Source organism: Mauremys mutica, chromosome 3 (genome assembly GCF_020497125.1).
Source record: "Mauremys mutica isolate MM-2020 ecotype Southern chromosome 3, ASM2049712v1, whole genome shotgun sequence".
Classification (NCBI taxonomy): domain Eukaryota; kingdom Metazoa; phylum Chordata; order Testudines; family Geoemydidae; genus Mauremys; species Mauremys mutica.
Window position 1 is genome coordinate 39907264 of NC_059074.1, and position 22635 is coordinate 39929898.

A 22635-nucleotide genomic window follows, 5' to 3' on the forward strand; every position below is an offset into this window, starting at 1 on the left:
TTGGCAGGAAGGAAAGACTAATTTAGATCATGGGGCCAGATTCAGTCTGGGGGTTTTGGCAGCTGATGGGTAAGCTTCAGGGAACATAGCGCAAGACAGTTATCGTTAGCTTGTAGCTTGTCAAATGATGAGGCATCAGCGTTTGGAGGCAAACCTAACAATATTGTAAACCAATGTAATAATAGAATTTACTTAGTGACATTGATATATGATACTGAAAGGGACTCCAATACTATCTGTCAACAGTAGCACACAAGGACAATGACTCATATCCAGAGGGAACACATGCAAACAATTTAACATGTTTCTGCGGGGAGGGGCGGGGGGGGGGGGGGCAGAAATAATGCACATTGCCAATTGCCCTTCGGTCTTCTCAGCTATTGTTTGAGGCTGAAGTTACACAGTGACTTTAGATTGCTGCTGTTAAAACATAAATAAAATAGGGTATACAGCACAAGTGACATCTGAACATCTAACTGTATTAAAGTTAGATACAAGAGCCTGAGAAGGACACAAATTTCCCACTGTCCCTGCCTTTTAATTTTGGTTTCAGTTGCCTAAATTGTCTTCATGATCACCATCAGTACATGTGGGTATACAGGAGCTACAGGAGTGTAGCTCTCATGCAGAAGGGCCATGTTTTAAAAGGTTCCATCAGTTGTTAATAGGTACTCCTATGCCCTTCCCCCATCCATTTATACTTTCCGTTTCATAGAAATAATGGGCCTGAGCCAGTATCTTTCAAGTCAATGAGAGTCTTTCAATTGACTTCAACAGGTCCCAGATCAGACCAATAGAAAGCAATAGAGCAAGATTAGATCGAGCCAGTTTGTCTTCCTGGACACTATGGCTAATCTCCCAGCACAGGTTTGGTTCAGCTTGCCTTCCTCTTGCCAGTGCATTTCAGAACACTCATAAGTATTATTTTTATTGACCTAGTCATTCTGTAGGTCCTCTCTCTAAAACACTGCTGGTTTAATTGTCTGGGCCAAACCCTGAGGTTCCTCTTCTATCTCTATTCTGGTCTTACTCAGGTAAAGTTTAATTCCTTGGGCACTTAGTATAGACCTTTGGATTTGGTCCTAAAGGAGGAATGAAACGATGGTTGTGCATTCTTTACTTGCAGTCCTGTGAGAATGTCGGGGGGTTCTCACTGGCGAATTCCTTTCTTTTCAGAGAATGTGGTTTAGCTTCAGGCCCACATTTTCGAATACCTCCAAAACAATATTTTCTTTCTGTGTTTCTTCTCTGATGTAGAGACCAGGAATTACAATACCCAGATTCCCTGGGGCTCAGTGATTAACAGGCAGGAAAATGTCATGACCAATCAGCAGAACTTGGATAGACTTGGAGTCTTTAGTCCCTTCCACAAAGATTGCACGGCATCAAGTCACTGAAAAACAGAGAGACAACCATGGCACAGTTTTATTTTGCCCTTTTCATGTCTATTTTATTAGGGATTTTTATTTATTAATTGATTTTTCTAGTAATTTGCTTCCTTCTTGTGAGCTTTTGTGGTACAGAGATTGCAAAATACGGTTTTTCTTTTACAGAATATGAAAAATTACCCAAAACAGCACATAAGAAAATTAAAATTAATGCATGAAACAAAAACTAGAAAAACAAACATTTCCTCTGTTCCACCCTCCCCGCTCTTTAACCTCCTCCTCCTGCCAATTTTTCAATGGGCAAAGAAAAAACTTCTCAGGTAATATTTCCCTCCATTTTACTCCACTAGCAACACACACACACACACACACACACACACACACACACACACACACAATCAATTTAGGTTTGTTTACCTTGGGTGTTAATTATTTGGACCTGTTGGATTTTTTAAGTCATCATTAGCATAGTTAAACCTTAATTTTATAAAAAAACAAAAAATAACACTGAAAAATACATAAACTCACTAGACCTGATTCTGATCTCCCACCAGTATAAATCTCAAGTAACTCATTTCTGCATTGTTAGAGAGTTACTCCAGATTTATATTATGGTGGTGGACCTTTCAGAGCTGTGGTGACTGTGATTTCTTTACTTGATCTAAAACATCTGGATAAAGAGTTCAACTTGATTCATCTGTAGAAACAGTGTCATCTAGAGTTGGCTAGAGACTGAATCCAAGAATGAAATGGGGCTGGACGTAACTTGCTAACAAGGTATAAACGGGTCGGACTCACCCCTGCAGCGCCTCCTACTGGTTGCTCTCCAAATGTGCTCTGTTCAGCCCTGGAGCACCCTCTGCAGGCTGGTGATCCCCCTGTTCGTAGGCCCCCGTGTCCCTCCTCGGACCCGGTGCCCCTTTCTCTGGGGTGCTGCCCCCTGGCAATAACCCCTTTCTTACTCTATCTGGGTTTCCCCTTCCTTGGGAACCCCCCACCCTACTATCCCCACTTCGCCTCAGTAGTGGCTACTGCCCAGTCTCTATTTAGCCCCCCCCTCGCTGGGGCAGACTGCAGTATCCAGTACTCATCATTGGCAAAGGGGGTTTGGACCTGCTGCCTTGGCCTAACCTTAAGTTGCCCTCTGCAACCTCCCAGTACCTTCTGCCCTCTGCTAGGCCGCAGCCTGGGGCTTTCCAGGCCAGAGCTCCCCAGCTCCTCAGCCTGTCCCCAGCCCTGCTTCACCCTAGGTACCTTGTCTCGTTTACCAAGCAGCCAGGCCCATCTCTCTATCACCAGCGAGAGACTGTCTGGGCTCCTAGCTTCCCTGCCTTTTATAAGGCCCTGCTCCTCAGTTTGGGGCGTGGCCCCCAGCTGCAGCCACTTCCCTAATCAGCTCAGCCCTGTCAGGCCACCTTTTTAAACCCCTTCCAGCAGGAGCAGGGTCCACCCTGCTACACAAGGACTATGACAATTATTTTGTTATTTTATTTCCTTGTTCACATCTAACAAAAGCCATTTGAACTAAATTAAAAAGTATGAATGGCTGGCTGGAATTTGGGAGGCATAACATAACCATCTGGCGTGCTACAGAGGCAGAGCAGACCCAACTGAGCCCATTCTCTGTCTGAGTGTGGGATTGCTCTCAGCCAGGAGCATTCCTTGAGGGCTCCTTACACCTTCCCTGTGGCCCTTTTGTGTAACACCAACAGACCCTGGTCACTGGTGGGCAGGATCTAACTGGGGACCTCTGGAGCTTAGTGCATGAGCCTCTACCGCATGAGCTAAAAGACAACTGGCTGTTAGCTAAGGCTGTAGAGCAAACTCATTAATTTCTCTAAGTGGTGTCGGTTCCACTAGATGGGACACAACTCCACACCCAGAAGGTGTATGGGTTACATTCTTCCCCTAGCTGATAAAGCAAGTCCCAAGCTTCAGAGACTTCCCAGTTGAAATCCTGGATGAGCCCCTACTTGTGACACCGACAGACCCCGGTCGTCGGCGGGCAGGATCGAACCTGGGATTTCTGGAGCTTAGCGCATGAGCCTCTACCGCATTAGCTAAAAGCCAACTGCCTGTTAATTAAGGCTGTAGAGTAAACTCATTAATCTCTCTCTCTAAGTGGTCTTGATGCCACTAGATGGGACACAACACCACACCCAGACGGTGTGTGGGTTACATTTGCACCAACTCAGTTCATACCATCATATCATCTGATTTCTTTCTCTGTTTATTTTTAAGGTAAAGTGCATATATTAAAGATGCCAGACTCATAGCACTGGAAACTGACCTCTTTCTCCATTTACACACAGAAGAAGTATTGTAGAGGTAGCAGGGCTGTGCATTTTCTAACAAAACTGCACTAACAGGCCTCAGTCCTGTTCTGGAGAGGCCCACCTTCTCATGGGTTGAAAGGCCAGTTTAATTTCAAGGGGAGGTGAAGAATGCAAGAAGAATCCTTTATCCTGAGCATCTCACACAAGGACCTATCAAAAATCAAAATCTATACAGTTGAGGGCAAGTAGGGACATAGGCCTGGAAGGAACCTCAAGTTCTGTTCCCCTACTATCACAGGCACCCCGTTATGTAATCCAGTTAATAAATATATCAAGCTCCATCTTAAAACTAGTTAGGTTGTTTGCTTCCAGCACTCTTATTGGAAGGCTGCTCCAGAACCTACCTCCTCTGATGATTAGAAGCCTTATAATTTCCAGACTAAATTTACTCCTGGCAGGTTTATATTCATTTGTTTTTGGGCCAACATTGCCTTTAGCTTGAATGGCTCTTCTCCCTTTGGTGTTTCCCCTCTCCTGGTGTATTTATACAAAACAATATCTCTTCTCAGCCTTCATTTTGCTTGGCTATACAACCTAAACTCATTTAGGGTATGTCTACATGGCAGCTAGGAGGGTGCTTCCTAGTGTGCACAGACATAGCTGAGCTAGTTCTGCTCATCGAGTGTGCTAAAAAGAGCAGTGTGGCCATGGTGACATGGACAGCAGCTTGCTTGCTGCTCAGGTACATACTCAGAAGGGTGTACTTGGGCCACTCGCCAAAGCTGCCACCACCACACTGCTATTTTTAGCACTCTAGCTCAAGCAGAGCTAGCCTGTGTCTGTCTGCCCACTCTGGGAAGCACTCTCCCTGCTGCTGTGTAGACATACCCTTAGGCTCTCCATGCCACTGATTATCCCAGTAGCCTTCTCTGCACCTATTCCAGTTTGAATTCATCTTTCCTGATGAAAGGTGTTCCCTCCAGGTGTTCCTGGGGTCACACACAGACCCAAACTGAGAGGGTGGGGCCAGTCCCTCCACAAATTCCTTCTAGGGATGATGGTGCAGCGCTATGCTGCTCGCAGTGTGGACCGTTGCCTTTAATGGCACAGTTAGAGCTATAGAAAGGGCTTGAAACTTATCGTGTGATTTAACAAGAAATCATTGATTTAACATTGCTCTGATACTATAGATACTCCTACATTGGGGAAGTAAAGGGATGGTTCCAAAAGTTGCTACGATCCCCAGTAAATTGAATTGAAAAAAAAATCATTGGATGTATGGGAGAGGTGAAATTGTAGTGTGTGTTTTTTTAATGTGATCGTTTTAAGAAGAAGATTTCTGGCTTTATATTAAGCATTTGGATAGAAATTATCTTAGAACAGAATGATATTAAAGGCAGCCAGACCTAGCCTATGTGTAGGCAGAGTATCCTGACCAAACATATTTCAAAGCGTTTCTTTAAAAAGAAAAAAAAAGCTTTCAAGTTTTAATCACAATTTAAGAGGATCTGAGGATTGGATTGCAGCCATTCTGCTCCAGCTGACCTCATTGGAACTGTTTATGTGAATAAGATGAGCAGGATTAGGCTACATAATAGAAGGGCCTCGGGCCCTATTTTTATTGCCAAATATATTTAAATTGATGTTGCATGTGATCTCTGCCCTGCTTCTAATACAAAGTATAATAGATGCTATCCAAACTCATAGAACATTTTCTTTGTCATATTTGTATTTGTACTGCACCCTGTTTGCTGCATACCTATACTCCACAAGGAATGGAAATAGACTTTATGACGCAACACTGGTTGTAACCTTACTATCACTCTCCTGAGATTGCTAGATGGCTTGTACACTTTGCTACATTCAGTATTCCCCAAGACCAGAGGGTAGCCTTGCAAAATACACCCAACTAGCAAAGTCAGGAGGCACTGGAGAGGATGTGCTTCAGGGCTGAGGAACCCAGAACACAGTGAACAGAAATACTGACCAGCCTTGGACAAGCCAGCTAGCACTGGGAAGTCTCAGTGAAAACTGGGGTGCATAACCTATCTTCAGCTTACTGAGTGCTTTGTGTAACCACTTTGCTAAATGGGGTTGCTCTGAAGAGTATTAAAGGCTCATCAGAGTGGCATGCCTCAGTTTTATTACATAATGGAACTAAGGAACCTTTAGGGTTTTTCATTATCCAACGTCTATGACACTCAGCTGTTCTGAGATCAGACTGTGCTGCTCATGCGAGTACAATTAAAGTAGCCTGTTTTTTCTGACAGCATTCTTATACATTACAGGGTTGGTTATATAAATAGAATTGGATGGGCAACCTAATATTTCACTGAGATCCCGGAGGCTGCCCATATCACATCTCAACTGTGTGATTAGAAAAGGTGCTTTCTTATAATTGCTTGTATAATTATCCTTTAAGGTTTCTAGAATGTAGCAACACTACTGCAGAAATGTATGGCTGTAGATGTAGATAACCAACCAGTTGCAAAAGGAGTTCAACTACTGTCTAATCTTGTAATTGTATTATTTAATTGCATTCAACATTTGGAAATAGCTTGTATTAGAAGTTACTAGACAATATAAAGCTTCATTCTACTTTGAGAGGATTTTTTCTTATTTGCCTCTAAGAACAATTAGAATAAATAATTGGGGAGCAATGACTCACAAGAGTAGCCTGATTGACTTCAATGGAACTACTCTCAGGAGTAACTACTCACCATTGCGACGAAGGGATTCATGCTCTCTCTCTCTCTCTTATATAGAAACACACACACAAAAATCATATATTTATATAAAAATGTGTGTATTGCTTGTATGTGTTTATAAACACAAGCAATGCACACACATTTTTTATTTACATGATTTTGTGTGGTGGATTTTAAGATGGTTAGCAGTAGTTTGTGCTTAAAATTTGTCTGACTGCAAAGATCCTCTGATAAGTTTTAGTCTGCTAAAGACTACATTGATTTCCACACTCTGTTTCTGTAGTCTTTTCCAATTACTTTTAGATGGATAGTGGCAATACTATGAGCTAATCATGTGATGGATCCAGTGGCCTAGAGTCTGAATCATGAAATTCTGCTAGGAGACACTGTTCTCAGGTCTTCAGATTTTTCACATGGGTGATCTAACACTACTGTTGAAATGAAATTGCTGCATGTTCATTTGTAAAGTGCTATGAAGATGGAGAGTGCCACAAATGTTAATTATTTTTACTATGTTTGTACTTTTCATATAGCTCAAACTGTTGTAGTTGAAGTTCCTAAGAATAAAACTAGGAGAATCCCTCCAAGCTCTGGTATCATACCCTTTAAGTCTTTTAATGATGCTTTCTCCCTTAAATCGTCACTGTCTGAATGCACACATAATTGCATTGTTAAGCATGGAGATTACTGAAATACATTTCAATTTCTGCTGTCTGACATTTTCCTGACTGTCAGGCATTTCTCATGCAGGAAGCTCTGTGTAGCCTTGAAAATAGGAAGTGCAAAAATCAGAAATCCATTATTACCTTTGCTATGAACAGAAAGCAGAATAATGATTTTTTCTGACAATGTGTGGACTTTTCATTTTTTCTGTAAACAAGTTAATTATAGTGAGAAGATCCAGAACTCCCTTTAACAGTGACATCAAATAAAATATTATGAATGAATTTAATTTTTTTCTGCTCAGACCTAAATGTTCCTACTTTCCTAAAAAGCTAACTCTAGAGCTGGTCAGGAAATTTGATGAAGCTATTTTTGATGGAAAACGTTGATTAATTGAAACCAAAGCTGTTTGTGGGATAGAGTCAGTTTTGACAAATTTTTCATTTCAATTTTTTTTTGGAAGTTATGGAACATTTTAATTTGACCTGGTCTGAATTGTTTTAGCTTTTCAGTTTGCAAAAATTTGCAAGACTTTGATTTTTTTTTCTTGATTTGGAATGAGAAAAATTTTCAAAATCTTAATTTGTTGCAGGATGAGAAAAATGTTTCCCATCCAAGTCTAACTCCCAATTTCCAATTATCAGGCTTTTTATTTTTAATACAAAGTCCATTCCAACTACCTACAAAATGCCCACTGTGAAATGACCAGTAGCTGATATTTATAATGAGATCAAATCATTTGATTCCTTTTTCCAATATGAGGCACAAAGCGGTTACCAGAGGGAACAGGGATTAGAGAAGAGGAAGTATGTTGCTATGCTAGCCAGTCCTATTTTGTTTCAGTGAAAGTTTATCATTATTTTTGGGCCTGACTTTGATGTACAATGTTGTAAATTAGGAGTAGCTCCACTAAGTCTGTGGAATTTTTGCCTTAGATGCTATATTGGGGTCAGATTCTGCCATCCTGACTAGTGTTTGGTATTACTTTACTCCACAGGTAGGTCTAGTGAAGAAAATGGGACTACCTCTGGTTAAGGTAATATGCAACTTGAGTTAAAGGTGGCAAAACTTGACCAATGTTTTCAAAGGGGACTAGTGGTTTTGGGTGCCAAACATGAGACAACTTCAGAAGGGCCTGATTTTCAGAAAGTATTGAGCTCTGAGCCTCTGGAAATCATGCCCCATTAAGGAGTCTTAAATTGGAGATCTAAAAATGAAGGCACCCCAAATCACTAGCCACTTCTTAAAATCTTGGCTATAAGTAGTACGCCCATGGTTGGACAGTTCTTTAAGAAGAGTTTATTAGATGACCAAAAAGCCACCATTCCACAATCATGAAATAGGACAACTTTGGCTAAAATCCCATCCTGTTTCAGCGGCAAAGTGAAGGCTGCAATAAGAAATACAAAAGCAACATATAATAAATGGGAAAAGGAGGGAATAGATAGTAATATATATAAATTAGAAGTTATGAAGTGCAGAAAATTGATAAAGGAAGCTAAAAACATCAGGGAAAAATCCATGCCTGGCAGAGCTTAGGACATTAAAAATGAGCTTTTTAAGTATATTAGAAACAAAAAAAGCAACAGCATAGGACCATTACCAGACAGAAATGGTAAAATCGGTAATAATGATGAAGAAAAGACAGAGATGTTCAATAAATATTTCTGCTTTGTATTTGGAAAGAAGAAGAATGATGGATGATGTACTTGTATCACATGAGGATCACAAAGTATTTTCTAGTCCATTAGTAGCTGAGGGGGATGTTACACAACAAATAATCAGGATCAACATTTTTAAATCAGGAGACTTGTATGGCTTGTGCCTAAGGGCTCTAAACTAGTTGCTGAAGAGGTCTCTGTCTTGCTGATGTTAATTTTTAATAAGTATTGGAATACCAGGGAAATTTCTGAAGACTGGAGAAGTGCTAATATTGTGCCAATATTCAAAGAGGGTAAACAGGATGACAGAGGTCAATTAGTCTGCTATCAATCCCAGGCAAAATAATGAAAAGACTAACACAGGATTCAGCTTATAAAGAATTAAAAGATAGGAATATAATTAATATACATCAACATGGTTATATGGAAAATAGGTCTTGTCAGACAAACCTGATTTCATTTTTTATGAGATTGCAAGTTTGGTTGATAAACATGACTGCATACATTTAATATATTTATAATTTTGTGAAGCAACTGACTTAGTACTCCATGACATTCTGATAAAAGATTAGCACTATATAATATCAATAAAGCACATATTAAATGGATTAAGCACTGGTTAATTGGGAGATCTTAAAAAATAGTTGTCAATAGAGAATAATCATTGAACAGGGATATCTCTACTGGGGTTTTGCAGAAAACTATATTAGGCCAGACACAATTAAATACGTTCATCAATGATCTATAAGTAAATATAAAATCACTGCTGATAAAATTTGCAGATGACAAAAAGATTGGCAGAATTTATAAATGATGAGGAGAAGGGAACCATACAGAGCAATCCGGATTGCTTGGTAAACTGGGCCCATTCAAACAAAATGTGTTTTAATACTGCCAAATGCAAAGTCAGACATCTCGGAACAAGAAATGCAGGTCAAACCTACAGAATGGAGGGTTCTATCCTAGTAAGCAGTGACTCTGGAAAAGATTAAAGTGTCATAGTAGACAAACATCTCAACATGATCTCCCAGTGTGATGCTGTGGCAAAAAGGCTAATGTGACCTTTGGATGTATAAACAAGGGATTTGCAAGTAGGCATAGGGAACTAATTTTACCTCTGTATACAGCATCTGTGATACCTATAGTGGAACACTGTGTCCAGTTCTGGTGTTCTCACTTTTAAAAGAGATGCAGAAGAGAGCCATAAAAAGGATGAAAAGACTGGAGAAAACTCCTTAAAGTGAGAGATTTAAAGTGCTCCATACATTTAGTTTATCAAAAAGATTGAGAGGTGACTTGATTACAAGGTATAAGTACCTTCATGGGGAAAAACTACTGGGCACTAAAGGGCTCTTTAATGTAGTGGAGAAAGAGATATCAAGAAGCAATAACTGAAAGCTGAAACCAGACAAATGCAAATGAGAAATTTGGCACACATTTTTAACCAAGGGTGATTAGTCATTGGAACAAACTACCAAAGGAAGTGGTGGATTCTTCATCTCTTGATGTCTTCAAATGAAGACAGGATGCCATTCTGAAAGATATGCTTTAGCCAAAGGCAATTTATACTTTAGTCAAACACAAGTCATCGGGCTCAAAACAGGTCTAATGGGGTGAAATTTAGCTGTCTATGATATACAGGAGGTCAGATTAGATGATCTAATGATCCCTTCTCGCCTTAAACTCTATGAAACTATGAAGGTTCATCAGCTGCATAATCTATTGAATCTATGGATCAGTGACGCCATATAGAACCTGCTCAATATGAACTAAGATCACCCTCCTTGTTGTTCAGACTAACATTTTCAGAAGTGTACTTTAGTGTTGGGGCGCCCAACTTCAGCTATTTAGTTCCTGCTAATGGTGCTAAATATCTACAATTTCAGTTTTGTTCATGACAGTTGTGAGTACTCAGGACACTTGAAAATTTGGTTTTATGACCATGCCTATGGAGGTGAAGTAGAACAGGTTACTGCTGTGATAAATGAAAGACCTCCTTACATTTTTCTGGAGAAGTATAATCCTTTATAAAACTGATATCCATTCTAAAACCACTCTGAACATGCAATAATTCACTTGATATGACAAGGAATGCCTTAGGTCACAATGATACACCATTTTATTACACTAGGACACTGCAGAATAAGGAAATACCATAATTAAAAAGCCAATAAAAAGTGAGGACAAGATGATTATATTTTATTTGAAACTTGAATGCAGAAGCAATTGCTCTGAGAATTCAGTGATTCTTAACTTTACAAGCAGAGACATTGTATATATCTGATGTTCAGAGATTGAATAATGAATGGATGTACAGAAAGTTTTTGGACTCTACAAAATAAAGTGACAGCTAAATGAAATATTCAGATAAAAATATGCCTTGTTCTTTAATTCAATGTCTGCTGATAAAGACAGACTTTCAACAGGCTAAGTCTCTTATTAGACTGTATTGCATGATTTTGCATGGTTTTTTTTTAAAAAGTTTATTAAAAGGTGCAATATAGGGGCAAATCCTGTCTTTCTGCAAGTAAGAAGGGTGGGAGGGTGGGGGTTTGTAATCCTCTAATACCCTGTAATCCTGTCATATAATTTTACATAGGATATTCTAAACATTTAAGAATGCATAAAGCTATTGTGGTAAAAGGAGATGAAAGGTTATTGAGAGAGGCTTGTATCAGTGGTAGATCAGGAGAGGAACTGAAAGATAGGAGGAGATTTTATGATTAAAGAAAGGACAAGAAAATTGAATGGGATGTGCAGCATAAATGGGAACTTAGTGATATGGGCTAAATCAGAGAACACAGATTATTTTGGCAACACTCTTTTGGTTGGACTGGAATGGAGCATGGCTGGTGTCAAAAAGTTATCAAGTTCATTGTTAGACTAGCCAATAGAGGTTTTAAGCACATATTGCTGTAAGATTTGCAAGGCACCTTGACATATATATTAATAGAGGAAAGTAATGTATCATCTAAGGAACCAGATTCACAAACTCTGTTTTAAGTATAATACATTACCCTACCAAAGGGCTCAGTGTTTGATGCAGTTCTTTATCCTGGATAGATTTTATGTTATAAAAAGTATTCAAGCGTGAAACTAGTTTTATAGCATTTGGTAATTGTTGTTAACATTGGCCATCTTATCCTGAATCCCTGATTGTGACTGATATGTTTATAGACTTCTTTTCTTCTGAGAGACAATGAATGTGATTTTCCAATAACCCATTTACACATCCATCAAAAACCTTATCATTACCATATGCCAAAAAGCAAGACAGTGAATTGCAGAAAAGAGTAATTATAAAACAACCTGGGGAATTAAATGCAGAGAGACTGTGATAAAGTATGATTTTACTGAATTGCCTGCCAAAAGGAATAATTTTTTTTTACTATAAGACTCCAGAGATCACAGCAGAAATAACTCATCAGAACACTATACAATGTGTATTGCTTCAAAAAGAAAAGTTTTATTATATCTAGCCCATCTCCCACAGGTTACTATTCTGTTTTCAACTCAGTATTTGATATTGGTTTGATTCTGTCCATTATTCAGAATAGGCCAGATCCTGAGCTGGTCTAAACAGATTCAGTTCCACTGAAATCAGTGGAACTCAGCCAAGTTACACCAGCTAAGGTTATGTCCCAGCATATAAATTCACAGAAGGCTACATGTCTCTGACACTCTTCCTAGATGTCTAGCCATCAGCTCATACTCATCATGGCTAAAACAGAGCTCTTAGTCTTCACTCACTCCTAAATTCTTCCCATTACTTCTGTTCTGTGGACAACACCACCATCCTCCCTGTTACTCAAGCCTGTACCCTGGGCATGATTTTCAGCTAAGGCCTCTCTCTAGGTCCTCAGATCCAGGCTATGGCTAAATGCCAATTCTTCCTGCATAACATCTCTAAAAAAAGATCTCTAGCCATGCATAGCTAAAACTCTCATCATCCTGCATTTCAATGAATGCAACATCCTTATCTCTGGTCTCAACAAACACAATCTTGCCCTGCTCGTGTCCATTCAGAATGCTGCTGCAAAGATTATATTCCTAGCCCATCACTTTGATCATGTCCCCCTCTCTTTGCATCCATCCAATGACTCCCCCTTCTCTATCACACCAAGAATAAGCTGCTTGGCTTCACTTTCAAGACCCTTTACTGCCTGTCCCTGCCCTACCTATCATCTCTCAGTCACTATCAAGATGTTAACTCCCACTTCTGATTGGCACATGATGCCAGTCTCCATTGCTCACTTGTCAATTTTTCAAGCAAGCACCTTTATGCTTTTTCCCAACCTACCCCTCCCCTCACACTTTGAGAACCTCCCCATGAACATCTGCAAAACGATATCACTATTCACCTTCCAAACGCTCCTGTGCCGTGATGCTGACAAAAAATTGACAATGGTTAGGCTGCTGGTGTGCAGAGACTAGCATATGATCAATGCTGTCCTCACTGTTTCCTTGTATTCCCTGTTTGTCTGTCTCCACCGGTTGTCTCTTGTTTTATATTAGACAGTAAGTGCTTTGGGAGCAGGGACTGTCTTTTCGTTGTTTGTAGAACACCTAGTGCAAGGGGGTCCTGGTCTGTGGCTTGGGATCCTAGGTGCTATAATAATACAAATAAATGAATAATAATACATGGAGCCTTGTGGCTGAGCCCTATGTACACAGCGGTAGGTAGCCTGGAGAAGTCAACAGAAGGAACTGTTCTCAGAGAGGTACAACTATTTCTTCCATGCTCCACAGGGAGAATACTTTGTTACAGCCATTTTCAAGGCACAGCATGCTCCCGGCGGTGTGCCCAGCCAGCTATAATTGCTAGAACATGTAGGGAAGAGCCATGGTTTTTTATGGGGCCAGCAGCCTCTGCTGTCCTTCCTATCCTGGATCCAGTCAGAGGAGGGCTAATGTGACTGTGGGAATGGGGGACAGAGTTTATTCCACCTTACTTGTATGCATGGAAGCATTAGACCTAGCCACAATCGATCCCAAAGTGCTTTTTCCAGAACATGTTTAGTTCTCGTTACCATGTGATGCAATAAAGACAATTTCCTTGAAGCCTCTTTTAGTGGTTTACTCCTGGGGGAGAAGATGCAGTCTCTGGTTTTTCATGCCTCCAAAAGTGATTTATATAGGAAAACACCATTGTGTCACCTCCCATAGAAATTCCAGGCTAGCCTTTCCTGTTGTGAGGAGGTGACTTTACAAAATCGGAATCCGAGTGACGTTAGCAGAATCTCCTAGCGTATTTCCACACAAACAGTCAATGTCACGTCATGTCTTACTGGGTAAATTAATGATACAAAGGAACTTACAATTAAAGCCGAGACAATAATTGATTTTTTTTCAGTTTGGGGGGCCTTTGCAATAAACTAAAAGTAAAATATTAAAGAAGATCATTATGCAAATTTCTAGCTATCATTACCTCTATTTAAAAGTATATCCAGTCCTTCATGGAATAGGAACCCTGATCTCAGCTCCTTCTCCAGAATATTAAAGCTGCTTACTTGAGAGGAAATAATCCAAACAATCTGTTTCTCAGCCATGACAATTCCACAATTTAGTTAGGAATAAGTGTTTTGAAACAGACAAGTCTTGCACCATGTACTAAATGTTGCAAGACAGGTTCACCATGATCTTCAGATCCACACTGAGGGGTTGGCATTAAAAAAATTAAATTACATTTTTCCTCATATTTCACCTGCACCTGCAGGGCATGAGAAACATGAAATTAACAGTTTACAGCTCACACTGCATCTACTTAGCACAGGCAAACAGCAGCACTTCCCCACTATTAAGGTCAAATGACATCTTCAGTGATTTAGATGCAAATGTGTAACTGGCCTCTACTCAAAATAAGGCTAGTGACCAAGTAATGAGACACTGAATCTGGACCATACATTCTGCATTAGCTGCTCTGCTTAACAGTAAAACTAGACAACAATTGCAAAATAGTCAACAAAATTCTTCCACCCCACCCTATGTAAATGTCTGCCTATGTAGGGTTGGCGTTTGGACTTATAACACTTTAAAGTCCAGGATAAAGAAGGATGATTGAAGGTTATTTTGAAGTGAAAGATAATGTCTCTGGATTCTGAACTTTGGAAGAATAGGGACAAAAAAAGTCCTATTCTGATTGGAGATTGATGATTTACTCAATAAAGCAGAAGGAAAGACATATCTACTTCAGTGCAACAGATAAAGTTTTTAAAAACATGATGAGATTTCTTCTTACTGAGTTATTGTTCACAATAACAAAGTAGTTGCAATTACATTTCATAAGAATTCATCTCTATCAAACTATATTTACAAAAATGTTCTTGAAAGGGATTCAAGCTTTTAACAAAAATATTATTTCCACTTTATTTAAATGACTGTCATTTACCTTCCTGAAAGTATGATGATGACATGACATCACTATGTACAGATTTGTATTTGTTGTTGCATAGTTAGCATCTAGTCCTGCAGTCATTGCTCAGATAAAACACCCATTCAAGCCAATAAGGAGCATTGATCAAGCCACTTACCAATTTATAATACCTCAAATAAAGAAATATTAACCCAAAACCCCAAATACCACCAACAAATGAGAAATCAATGCAAAAAACTGAGTCAATGTGATGTTATGGTTGAGAATGCTAATAATCAAATGTAACGGAAATGTAAAGTATAAATGTAAAACTTATAGTAGAACCTCAGAGTTACGAACACCAGAGTTATGAACTGACTGGTTAACTACCCACCATATTTGGAACAGGAAGTACCCAATCAGGCAGCAAGAGACACACCAAAAAAAAAAATCACGCAACTACAGTACAGTACTGTGTAAAACATAAACTCCTAACAAAATGAAGGAAAAGTTTTTTTAAAAAAAGATTTGACATGGTAAGGAAACTGTTTCTGTGCTTGTTTCATTTAAATTAAGATGGTTAAATGCAGCATTTTTCTTCTGCATAGTAAAGTTTCAAAGCTATATTAAGTCAATGTTCAGCTGTAAACTTTTAAAGGAACAACCATAATGTTTGTTTAGAGTTACAAACAACCTCCATTCCCGAGGTGTTTGCAACTCTGAGGTTCTCCTGTACATAAGAGCTAGGTATTATGATTATATGGCCTTTCTTCTATATTGCCCAGCACCTTTTATACTCATTTAAACCTGTGCAAAGTGAGTTTCAGATGCTACCATGCTGCTTTGGTAGCATTTTACATCCTACTTTCTAGAGATGTGACTACATAAATTGCAAAACTGTGGAAAATCAAGCTTATATTCAAGTATGCAGGATGATAGAATAACATACATATATATTAAAATACTGCAGCTTCACTAGGAGACAACTTAAGGTTGAAAATGTAGCTTGGACTTCCCTAATTTTTGTTTCTTTAAAAAATTTCAACAGTAATATTGTATAAACACAGGAGGCACGTTTTTATAGAAAACTATATTTTATATTTCATTTAGAACTTCTCCATCAGAGCTTGTGTGCTGCAACATTGTTCCATATTTGAACAAGTGTTATTTTGAAATTCATAATCTACTAGTACCTAGCACATGGAGTGACATTGCAATAAGTTTTGCATGACATGCCTAGAATATTAAGCAGTGGCAAAATAGTTAACAGATAGTGAACTAACTACAGACACACACTGTCAGAATCACTGGGGGCCATCTGAGGTAGGAGCAGATGCAGACTGGAACAGGGCTGGCTAGTGTGGAAACAGGCATGAGCTAAAGACATAGATGACTGGTGCCTCCCTATACTTGGGGCCACAATCTGAAGAGGACAACACGTGACCACCCCATGTCTGCCCAGCCCAGTGACCTCCCACTCACACTCCACCCTGTGCCCAGCCCAGGGCCACCACGCTCTCCCCGCCCCATGTTACCTGCGGGGTGGAGGGTCTGTCCTCTCCCAGTGCTTTTCCCCCTCTCCTCCCCAGCACGTTCAGCTGCTCTTCCTGGCAGCCGGATGGGGAGTGGGATGGAGCTGCTTCAGCCTGAGAGAGCCTGGCTGGGAGGCAGCAGCAGCCCACTCCCCCCCCCTCATGTTTCTGGTTCGCTCAGCCCCTGTCACTGACAGCCGAGCCCATAGGTGCTGGAACTAAGGGTGCTGGAGGCTGCTGCAGCACCCCCTGGATTGAAGTGGTTTCCATGATATACAGAGTCTACAGTTAGGTTCCAATGGCTCTCAGCATCCCCACAAATTGTTCCAGCACCACTGAGCCCCGGCAGGCTGTCGCTGCATGCCAGCCAGGTTTTCTCAGGCAAAAGCGGCTCTGTCCCGCTCCCTGCCCGGCTGCCAGGGAGAGTGACCAAACGTGCCAGGGGAGAGGTGCAGGGAGAGAAGGACAGAGCTCCTCTCCTTTTCCACGCCCGGCAGGCCAATCTTGGGGCGCACTAGACCCTGCATACCACCCCATGCATTGCCTCTGGCTAGAGCACAAGCAGAGGCAGTCTGCCAGAATACTAGGCAATGGAAACATTCCCAGCCACGTAGCAACTCTGAGCAGCCTAGAAAGACTGCTTCCCTTAGAAGCCTATATGCCTGCCTTGGACTCACCTGGGTGGGTCCTTACCTATGGATGGCTGAACACTGGTTGAATGGCATGGGGCCTATCACAAGACTTGCAGGTAATTGCCTCTAATGATTGACTCAGGGGTGACTCATCAGGCTTAAACAGGCTCAGACTCAGAGGTAACAGACTGAGAGGCAACTCAGAGATGACTCATCACATACACGTTTATGTGATAAAATTGTAGAACAGACAACAAATGAAAAAAGTAAAGAAGGAAAGAGCTTATTGTTTCTGCTGTATTGCAATTTCCTTGGTTAAGCACTTAATTATTTAGTGGCACCCAGCATAGCAGAGGAGAGGTTTTATTTTAAAATACATTGGAAAATAGTCAACAGAGTTTGAGAGACATTCATATGTTGCTTTAGTTGCAAGACATTTTCACCTTTGTGGGAAGCTGTATGCAACAGGTTTGGGTTTTTCACACTTGTCTCTCCAGGATTCTGAAAAAAATGAGGATTAAAGAAAGTTAAATGCAGTGAATATTTCTTCCTTTCCCACACACTAAAATTTGTGTTATTTAAATAAATTTATGTGTTTTAATCCCATCTCAATAACCAACACCTATTTAACTTTGGACAGATTTTCACTGTAGGTTGAGCCAGGTAGTTATACATCTAAATAGGGTCAACCGTGTCTATACATAATTGAAAATGAGGCCAGACTGGGGGTGGAATGAAAATCAGGCCCTTTTAATTACAGTTCACATCCAAAGTGTGATGCAGATGCCAAGTGTTTGATAATACTCGAATACTACAGTGATGAGCACAGTGTAAGAACAAATACAATAGACTAGAAGGAAAAAGTCTTTTCCAGAATTCATATGCAAGGCATTAAAACAGCTAACATTTTATAGACAGTAATAATGGTTTATTTAAGCTATTGCATAGATGCCACGTCTATATACACTACATGTATTTGTTCTGCTTTGTTTGCCACCAGTCTTCTGTCTCCTCTCTTAGAGGTCCCTTCACACGTGTATCTAAGATCAAATAGTTGAGGAACGAGTTCTCCATAAATCTGTGTAAGATTAGAACTTAATAGAATTTCATGCCTCACTCCTTGGAAATGCTTCAATAGTAACCTAAACATTAAGAAGTTTGGCTTTAAACACTCCTTTAGATTAGTAGGACAGAGATGACAAAATGGAGGAAAGATGTGAGTAGGTAGAATTGGAGGGACAGAAGATGGAGGAGGACATGGAGAGACAAGAGAGGACTGCAGGTATCCTTCTTTCTTATCCAGTTCTTCCCCTCATCCTCCCACACTTCTCTTTCTTTCCCTTATAGTCCTGTGCCCCATCTCCCCCTTCTATTCTCTCCCTGACCCTTTCTTCCCCCTTCATTGTCTACTCTCACTGTGATGTGTATAGGCAGTTCCTGGGTAGGTGGATCCATTTCTTTAAATGAATGGATGATTCTTGTTACTGAAATCTCAAGCAGGAGATTGAAGAGGAACACTGCATGTCAAGCTTTAAATCATTGTCAGTGACTCACATATCTGTCATTTAGCACAAAACTTTTTCTTACTTGGGCCTGACTCCATTTTTTCCATTCCGAAAGTGCATATAGCTGGATAGTACCACCTTTGCCTCCACTAGTGCCAACAGATATGTTTCCTAAAACTCTCTTACATAGATAACGATCTCTAAAAATGATACCTAGCATGCAATTAAAGACAGGAAGGCAGGTGAGAGTTCATATTGCTCCATTTTTCATTGTTGTGGTGGTCTGGCTTTATTTCAATTTGATATCTGCTGTCACACGTGACAACTTTTCGTTAAAGTGAACTAACACCTGCTAAATATGTCATTATAATCATTCCAAACTGTCAGCTTCACTTGCATTTATTTTGAGTTGCAATAATTGGTGTCTGAAATCCTGAATCTGTGACGTCCCATGGTTTGTTGAATGCTGTGGGCCCGATCCGGTGAGGTGTTGCTCACCCTCAACTCCTATTGCAGCCCATGGAATTGAAAGTGCTCAGCTCTACACAGAATTGGGGCCTAGATCTCGTCAGTAGAGAAGTTTTCTCATGTCACTACTGTACGTTTATTCTGAACTACAGTCAGAAGCCAAACAATTGACATTTTGCTCTTGGAAATATGAAATGTGGAATCTTTTTTATGGCAAAAAAGAAAAGCCAGTCGGGCTGATGAAAATCGAAGTAGCATGTCACAATGGAGAGGGATGGAGCAAAGTCATCACACAAAACCTATAAGTAAATGTTCTTAAAACTTCTTAAAACATTAATTCTCAAGGTCCCACTGGAATATTTTCTCCAATATCAGGTGAGTAAATTTGTTACAGACCCTTTGCAATATGCAGTGGAATTGTTCTCACATAATCAGCGTTTTCACATATATCAGATGCATATCTCCTGAGTGACCGTGAAAAAAGAAGTTTTCTCACAGAGACTAATTTCATTCTTTAACAGGGTTACTGGCCTAGTAGATGGGGGGAAGCAGTAGATGTGATATATCTTGATTTTAGTAAGGCTTTTGACACAGTCCCACATGATACCATTCTCACAAGCGAACTAGGGAAATGTGTTCTAGATTAAATTACTATAAGGTGGGAGCACAACTGGTTGAAAGACTGTACTATAATAGTAGTTATCAATCGTCTGCTGTCACACTAATGTGGTCCCACAGGGGTCAGTCCTAGGTCCAGTACTATTCAGTATTTTTTTTAATGATTGGATAATGTAGTGGCAATAAAATGCTGATATGCTGATAAAATTTGCACAGGACACCAAGCTGGAGAAGGCTTACAAGAACTTTGGAGGAGAAGATTAGAATTTAAAATGACATGGTCAAATTAGAGAATTTGTCTGAAATTAATACTATATAACTTAATAAAGGCAAATGCAAAGTACTACCCTTAGGAGTTAAAAATCAAATACACAACTAAAAAATGGAGAATAACTGGCTTGGTGATAGTACTGTTGAAAAGGATCTGGGGGTTATAGCAGATCACAGATTGAATGTGAGTCAACAATTTTATGCAGTTGTGAGAAAGGCTAATATTCTGGGGTGTATTCACAGGTGTGTCATATGTAAGATACAGGAGGCAATTGTCCCACCCTACTCAGCACTGATGAGGCCTCAGCTAGAGTTCTGTGTCCCATGCTGGACCCTCCACTTTCAGAAAGATGTGGACAAATTGGAGAGAGTCCAGAGGAAAGCAACAAAACTGATAAAGGGTTTAGAAAACTGACCTTTGAGGAAAAATTAAAAAACAGGCGTGTTCAGTCTTGAGAAAAAGACGACTGAGGGGAGATCTGATGACAGTCCTCAGATATATTAAGGATTGTTATAGAGAGGACACTGATAAATTTTTCTTCATGTCCACTGAAGAAAGGATAAGAAGTAGTGGTTTAATGTCTAGCAAGGGAGACTTGGGTTAGATATTAAGAAAAACGTCTTTGTTATAAGTTTATTTAAGCTCTGGAATAAGCTTCCAAGGGAATTATGAAATCCCCATCACTGGAGACTTTTAAGAACAGGTTGGACAAACATCCTGCCTCACTATGGGGAGCTGGATTTTAAGACCTCCCGAGGTCTCTTCCAGCCATACATTTCTATAATTCTGTGCTCATTTTTCCCATCAGTGGCCATTGTCAGGGACGGCTCCAGGCCCCAGCACGCCAAGCGCGTGCTTGGGGCGGCATGCCACGGGGGTGCTCTGCCGGTCGCCGGGAGGGCGGCAGGTGGCTCCGGTGGACCTCCTGCAGGCGTCCCTGCAGGAGGTCGACCAAAGCCGCGGGACCAGCGGACCCTCCACAGGCATGCCTGCGGGAGGTCCACCGGAGCCACCTGCCACCCTCCCGGCGACCGGCAGAGCGCCCCCCGCGGCGTGCTGCCCTGCTTGGGGCGGTGAAATGTCTAGAGCCGCCCCTGGCCATTGTAGGCTCACTGGTCAGAATGGGAACTGGTTCACATTGGAAGTGATGCAGAGCCATATCTCTCCATAGAGATTCATCACAATGTTTCCTGCAACTTATTGATGATGAGGTACAGCCTGCTTGTTGTCCCCCTTCTGAGAAAGGCTCCTGGTATCTCAACCCTTCTACAGGACTCAGATATAATCTAGTCCTGTAAAACTGAGAGTAAGAAAAATACCATCAGATTTTAATAGCTTGAAGCATCACTTTAAGTCTTATAATGGAGCATTTTTAAATGGAATAGCTGAATCTTTGTACAGTAACTTTTGGAAGCACAGCTTTCCAGTGTGTAAAAACTGGGGATTAATGCTCATGCTTTATTAGTGCTAGGTTCTCTCATTTAATGAAATTTATAATAGGCAATAATTCATTGGCTCTTGTTTATGTTATTTTGAAGTTATACTGTTAGAAGTGCCCTTCTATGGAGGAGGCCTTCCATGATACCTTTTGACCTTCATTCAGACTAGCAGTGCCTACTGTTTGTTTATTACATCACTAATATTCCCAAACCATGAAACATGCCCTTGTCAAAACTACAGGTGTCAGTTGCACAACTGTCTAATCTAATCAGATCTATGTCTAGTCAATTATACTCATCAGAGTGTGTGCACATAAATTCTTGTGACCAGGTTTGCCTCTGCAGCACCCCATCATGACACATTGGGGTAACACACCCAGTCACAGGGTCTCCACTCATTGGCCACTGTCTCGCACACAGTTCAATGTTCCAGTGCTTTGGCCCTCTGGCCAAGGCACCATTCAGTCCCACCACTTCCAAGGTGTTAAAGTCCCAAAGGTCAGGAAAAACTACAACTGAAAACAGGGGCATCCAACAAACCTTCAGCAGGACCCTGCCCTTCTGTTCAGGGCCTGTCTTCAAATAACCAGTATGTTGATCAATCTCCCTGGATCTGGTCATCTTTTCCATTGGGAAGCTCATCCAACTAGCAAGCTATCTCAGTCTCTGGGATGCAATCATGTTTCTCTCACATCAGGAGAAACAGAGCTCTGCTTTCCTGCCTACTCAACTCTGAACAGGGCTAGGTCTCCACTTTCCATACCTGACTTCTGCTGCAGGTGTAGCAGGGAGGGGTTAATCGGGGGTCACAGACTCTCATTAACCTCCTCCTTGCCAATGTGGGACCTGATTACCCCATCACAATTCCAATGTGTATGAACCAGTGGGGTTTGGATGCATAGGGATTGTGTTTCTGCTTTCTGTTTTTCTAAGATTGGTGGCTGCCAGATATCGAATTTTGAATTAGTAGCAGAATCAGTGCAGCAAGAAAGATGTGATATATTTCACAGAAGAAGTACCTGGTCCCATAGTACCTAATAATGATCAAGTTGAAGAGCACATGTAGAAGAGGTGATCTGGATGTTAGCCTGAGGTTATTTAGCAAAGTCAAAATTCAGGGCT

General features: G+C 40.6%; 1 long non-coding RNA gene across 1 annotated transcript in view; it reads right to left on the reverse strand.

Annotated features, from left to right (window-relative positions):
* Positions 1-865: 865 nt before the first annotated feature.
* LOC123367362 overlaps positions 866-22635 on the reverse strand; it is a 120248-nt gene continuing 98478 nt past the window's right edge. The window contains exons 4-5 of the long non-coding RNA XR_006578424.1: positions 17656-17713; positions 866-1393 (exon numbers count right to left, since the gene is read on the reverse strand). This is a non-coding gene — a long non-coding RNA (uncharacterized LOC123367362). The remainder of the gene's footprint in view (positions 1394-17655; positions 17714-22635) is intronic.